Genomic DNA, 7,022 nt, shown 5'->3' on the forward strand with positions numbered 1-7,022 from the left:
TGACAAGGAATCCATGACAAGAAAATCTGCAACACTACTTGACCATAAAGGAGAAATTTAAGAGAAACTGATCCACTGCACATCATTCCTGATTTTGAGCAGTAGCTGCACATGATGTTGGTTGATGCAACCTTGTAATGTTCAGATGTAATTTACATCAAAAGGAGAGATGGTCACCATGAAATATCCATCTAGTAACCTTCCCTGACTCATAAAAATGCCTCTGCAACCTACCCAACATGGTCCCCACTTTTGAGGTCATCTGTACTGCTCCCAGCTTATATACTTTGGCATATATGCATTAACATGCTGACCTGCTGTGTGTGTGTGTGTGTGTGTGTGTGTGTGTGTGTGTGTATGTAGCTTTAATACCAAGAACCTGGACAGAAAAGGACCTGACCTCTCCAGGTGACCTCAACTATAACAATATATAATTTGAAGTTATTTCTTTTAATCCATGGGAAGAGGCTTTTCAATTATTTTTGGATTTTAAAAGTAAGCCAAAAAGATTCATGTTTATTTTCAACTGTTCCCCAATGAATTAGACTATACACTTAATTGTACACTTTGGTAAATTGTTGAAATTTATCCCAAGCATTATATTTAAGGTAAAGAGCAATTTGTTGGATATTTAACAGTCCACTAAGCTCATTGATCTCATTGGTAACATGGCTCAGTTTCTAGAGGGAGCATGATAATTAACAATGCAGATGAATTGCTACAGGCAAGATCTTTGTGTGTTGATATGCTGGCTTTCAGCTCTCCTTTTAAGAATACTAATCACATTTGCATACATTTTTTATTTTTAAGACATTTATTGCCATCTATAAACTTTTAAAATATCTTTACCATAGCAGCAACTTTGTTGAATTGTTCATAGGTTTAGTTCATTCACAATTTAATTATTAAATGAAAGCAGTATTGCTGTAAAGGAAAGGAATGTCTCAAATTGGAGAAAGTGCAAGACATTCCTATTTAGAAAGCAGTGAAACCTACAATAATGTAAACATTCACAAGCAAGTAGAATGAAGTTACTTTGTGATTTAAATAGTATGAAAATTTGCAATTAGGATCACTCAATGTGAAGGTCAGGTTCAATAACCAGTGTGCACTTTTTAAAAGATTTCTAAAAACAGGGCAAATATACATATAGCCCAATTAAAGAGTAGGGTGAGGTAAGAGGCACATGAAGTTCTATATTGTGTTCATAATTACAGCTAGAAATGTTTGCCAAATTTATAATCCAGTTTCTCTGCCACTGTTTATTTCCATGTGAGCAATATGATGGCAATTACTGGATGTATACTATATGTGCAAGATAAAGTCAACAGTTCCTGATTAAAAAAAAAAAAAGTTTCAATTTGGCTTGCTTAAGTAGAAAGAAAATAAATGATACAGGATTTGAGTGGTAGTTTGAGATTTAGGTTTCCAGTCAAAATATGCCAACTGATATATTTTATTAGTCCATCACAATTATTTCAGTGTCATTTGTCTTGACATAACTGGGATTGGCTCAAGTTTCTACTGTGGATTTGGGAAGATGGTGGAATGTTTAGATCCTCAGTTGATTGAAACAGCTTTATGCTTGCTCAAACCACCATGTAGACCCATCTATTCAATATGGATTTTTCTTCACAGAGAAAGTATCAGTGACACACAGATGCAAACATACACAGAATCATACAGTTGTGAAAACACTATGTCAGAAATACAGAAGAACAGGGCTTCCGGTCAAGATGGCGACCGCCTAGCTGCACTACAAACAACGAGGGAAAAAAAGGCAAGTATTCAAGGGAAATTAGGAACTTTTTGAAGAGGGAGGGCACAGATTGGGATAAAAGAGGGAAGCACACACCCCCGCGACCCACGCCCCGCCACCCCGCCCGCCGCGAATAACTGCATCGGGCGCGGCCCCGCGCCCAGCAGCCCGGCGCCCCGTGCACACCAAGCCCCACGCGCCCCGGCGGCCCAGCGCACACCACAACCCCCGTGCCCCACACCCGCTGCACCCCCCGCACCCCCCCAGCGCGACCCTCCCCGCAGCGTGCCCCACGCTCCCTATCCATACACGGCAGACGCGGCCCAAGCGAACCAAGGCTTCCCGCGCCCCGGGCACCCAGGCCTGCCCCGCGCCCCCCGCGCGCCCAAGACCCCTGCGCCCCACCCCCACGTGCCTCGAGACCACCCCACGCCCGCCCCACCCTCCCACGCGCCCCACCCCCCGCACGTTCCGTGCTCTCTATCCACACACAGCAGGCACGCCCCAAGCGCCCCGTGCCCCGGGCGCCCAGGCGTGCCCCGCACCCCCACGCCCCCCGCATGCCCTGAGACCCCCACGCCCCACCCCCACGCGCCTCGAGCCCCCCCCCGCACGCCCCGCCCCCGCCTCCCCACCCAGCGCGCCCAACGCTCCCTACCCACACGCGACAGGGGCGCTCAAAGCGCCCTGCAGCGTCCAGCGCCCAGGCGCCCAGGTGTGCCCCGCGCCCCCTGCGTGCCCCGAGACTCCCCGCGCCCCACCCCCGCACTCCTCGAGCCCCCCCCCGTGCACCCCACCCCCGCCGTGTGTCCAGACTGCCCCGCAGCGTCCTGCAGCATCCAGCACTCCATCTTACCTCAGCGTGCTCCACGCCCCCTGTGCTACCCGCGACCCCCTGGACCCCCTCCCCCCTCCCCCGCGCGATCCGCCCCCTCCCCCCCTGTGAGTCCAGAGCACCCCACGGTATCCCACAGCGCCCCACGCTCCTAGCTGCCCCCCCTCCCCTCACGCCCTGCTGTTCTCACATCACTTGCCGCCGGTCAGTTTCTGCTGTGTCCTGATTCCGTACCCACATCATCTGCCTCTGCACTACAATTGCACGTGCAGTGGGCCCAGTCCCACAGCAAGAGCCACATAAGTCCACACTGAGTCACTAGCGCCAGCGCAGGTGCCATCCCCTACCTGTACATCGCCACCCATCCCCCACTCCCCTGAGGCGGAAGAGCACAGACTGTTTACAGATCCCAGTGTACCCAGCCAGAATCTAGGCACCTTCAAGGCTTGCTACCTCAGTCCCTTTTCAAGCTCAAAGGCAGGCAGCTTAGATGCATTACTGGGTGAGAATTCAGGCAACTTGGGTGCCCCTGTCAGGCTATAGGTAGGCGGCTTTGGCAAGAGTGAGCAAAAACCCAGGCTGCCTACAACTGCCCCAGGCTGCCTTGGATTTGCATAAAGCTAGATCCCAGGCTGCTCCACCCACCTACCTGCCCATACACTGACATGGGTAGACCACAGCGCAAAAGAAATAACACGAAAAATAAAATGGAAGAAAATCCAGACAGATCACCCAGTCCAATAAGGATCACAACTAACCAAAACATAGAAGAGTGTTTAGGATCAGAACATCAAGTGGAAGCAATGAACAATGCAACCCTGACAAAACTACTGCTAGATCTGAAAGGAAAGCTACAAAGGATAGATAATCGTATGGATGCTACCATCACTAAGCTAGAGCAATATGATAAGACACTGGAAGGAATTCAAAGAGAGCTAAGAGAGTTGAGGGAGAATGAAAAAAAAGAGGACCTTAAAAATCAGCTGGCCACACTAAATGAAAACATAAAGAAATGCAAGGATGATTTCCAAGAATCAGCAAGAAAATCAGAAAATGAGACAAAAAGGGAGCTGGACAAAGCGATGGAAGTGATACATAGGAAAGTAGTAGAAAATGCAAACTTAATTGAACAAGTCCAAAACTCACTAGAGGCTCTCAAGAATAGAGTCAGCGAAGTGGAAGATAGAAATTCAGATCTGGAAGACAGGATGGAAGAAACAGTTCGAGAGTCCAAAAATTTCAGTAAGTTCAAAAGTTCCTGTGAACAGAACATGAGAGAATTGTGGGATACACTTAAACGTCCTAATATCAGAATCATTGGAATACCAGAAGGAGAAGAATTTCAGACCAAAGGCATGGAGAACTTATTTAACACAATAATTGAAGAAAACTTCCCTCGTCTCTTAAAAGAAAGGCCCATCAAGATTCAAGAAGCAAACAGAACTCCTAACCGACTAGACCAAAGGAGAAACTCCCCAAGGCATATTATCATTAAGACTCTAAACATTGACACCAAGGAAAAAATCCTAAAAGCAGCTAGGGAAAAACAGCACACCACTTTCAAAGGAAACCCCATCAGAATTACTTCAGACTTCTCAATGGAAACCCTGAAAGCTAGAAGGGCCTGGAATGATACTCTCCAAACTCTAAGAAACTATGGCTTTCAACATAAACTACTCTACCCAGCAAAAGTCTCCCTTATAATAGATGGTGAAAGGAAAACTTACCATGATAAAACTCAGCTTTACAATTATATGAACACAAAACCAAACCTACAGAAAGTACTCCAGGAAATTCTCCACAGATAAGAAACAAATAACCAAACACAAATGCCTACAAGAAGAAGATCACAGCAATCAAACCCAGAGTAGATACAAAAAAAAAAAAAAAAAAAATTCCATGGAAATGCCAACACACCTCTACCACCACAAAATGACAGGGATCAAATCAAATCTCACAGTCATCACCCTAAACATTAATGGCCTTAATTCACCCATCAAGAGACACAGGCTAACAGGGTGGATCAAAAAATTAGACCCCTCAATCTGCTGCCTTCAAGAAACCCACCTTACCACTAAAGACAGAAACCTCCTCAGGGTGAAAGGGTGGAAAACAATATTCCAGGCAAATGAGAATAAGAAACAAGCAGGTGTAGCTATATTAATATCAGATAAAGTTGACTTCAAACCAAAAACAATCAAAAAAGACAAAGAAGTCTACTTCCTACTTGTAAAGGGAACAATCCATCAAGAGGATATTACAATCATAAATCTGTATGCACCAAACACAGGGGCACCGCAGTTCATAAAACAAAACCTACTTGACAATAAAACAGAAATAACCACCAACACCATCATAGCTGGGGACTTTAACACACCATTATCAGTAATAGACAGATCATCCAAACAGAAGCTCAACAGGGAAGTAAGAGAGCTCAACAAAACCATAGAGCACTTAGACCTAACAGACATCTACAGAACTTTCCACCCCAAATCCACATACTACACATTCTTCTCAGCAGCCCATGGAACATTCTCTAAAATAGACCATATACTGGGTCACAAAGATAGCCTCCACATATTTAGGAAAATCGACATAATTCCCTGTATGATATCAGATCATAATGCTATATTCCTAGAAATCAACAACAAAAAAACCAGCAAGAGCCCCAAAGGCAACTGGAAACTGAATAGCACACTCTTAAACAATAAATGGATAGTGGATGAAATAAAAAATGAAATTGCAAAATTCCTGGAATTGAATGACAATGAGAACACATCATACCAAAACTTGTGGGACAGAATGAAGGCAGTCCTCAGGGGAAAATTCATAGCAATCAATGCCTTCATAAAAAAGACAGAAAAATCCCAAATCAATAGCTTAACCATCCACCTAAAGGCATTGGAAAAACAAGAAAAATCCAACCCAAAGAGCTCCAGAAGGAAGGAAATAATTAAAATCAGAGCAGAAACTAATGAATTGGAAACCAAGGAAACAATTAAGGCAATTGACAAAACAAAGAGCTGGTTCTTTGAAAAAATAAACAAGATTGACAAACCTCTGGCCAATTTGACCAAGCAAAAAAAGGAGAGACTCCCAATTAACAAAATTCAAAATGAAAAAGGAGAGATTACAACAGACATCAGTGAAATCGGCAGAATCATCTGGACTTATTTCAAAAACCTCTACTCCACAAAACTGGAAAATGTGGAGGAGATGGATAAATTCCTGGATGCATATCATCTACCAAAGCTAAACTCAGAGCAGATCAACCACCTCAATGAACTCATCACGCTCATGGAGATTGAAAAAGTAATAAAAAACCTCCCAAAAAAGAAGAGTCCAAGACCAGATGGATTCCCAGCCGAATTTTATCAAACCTTCATGGAAGAACTCAAACCAATCTTCCTAAAACTGTGCCACACAATTGAAGAACAGGGAAAACTACCCAACTCCTTCTATGAAGCTAGTATCACCCTAATCCCAAAACCAGGCAGAGACGCCACAAGTAAAGAAAACTATCGGCCTATTTCCCTAATGAACATAGACGCAAAGATCCTCAACAAAATTCTCGCAAACCGAATCCAACAACACATCAAAAGCATTATCCACCTTGACCAAGTGGGATTTATCCCAGGAACACAAGGGTGGTTCAACGTACGAAAATCCGTCAATGTAATACACCACATAAACAAGCTTAAACATAAAAAACACATGATCATTTCGATAGATGCAGAAAAGGCCTTTGACAAGATACAACATCACTTCATGATCAAAACATTGGAGAGAATCGGCATGGCCGGTTCACATCTTAATATAATAAAGGCAATATACAAAGCTCCAAAGGCCTAAATAATTCTTAATGGAGAGAGACTGGAGGAATTCCCATTGAGATCAGGAACAAGACAGGGATGTCCTCTCTCACCTCTGCTTTTCAATATAGTTCTGGAAGTCCTAGTCCAAGCAATAAGGGAGGAGAAGGAAATAAAAGGGATACAATTTGGAAAGGAAGAAGTTAAGTTAGCTCTATTCGCTGATGACATGATTGTATATGTAAGAGACCCGAGAGACTCCATCCCAAAACTCCTGAAGGTGATTAACTCCTATAGCAAAGTAGCAGGATACAAAATCAATGCACAAAAATCGGAAGCATTTCTGTATGCAAATGACAAAGACACAGAAAAGGAAATAAAGGACATAGTCCCATTTTCAATAGCAAAAAATAAAATAAAATACCTTGGAATAACGTTAACCAAGGAAGTAAAAGATCTATACAACGAAAATATAAAAACTCTCAAAAAAGAAATTGAGGAGGACTTGAAACGATGGAAAGACCTCCCATGCTCCTGGATAGGCAGAATTAACATTGTGAAGATGACAATCCTACCAAAGGCAATATATAGATTTAATGCAATTCCAATTAAAATC

Source organism: Jaculus jaculus, chromosome X (assembly GCF_020740685.1).
Source record: "Jaculus jaculus isolate mJacJac1 chromosome X, mJacJac1.mat.Y.cur, whole genome shotgun sequence".
NCBI classification, from domain to species: domain Eukaryota; kingdom Metazoa; phylum Chordata; class Mammalia; order Rodentia; family Dipodidae; genus Jaculus; species Jaculus jaculus.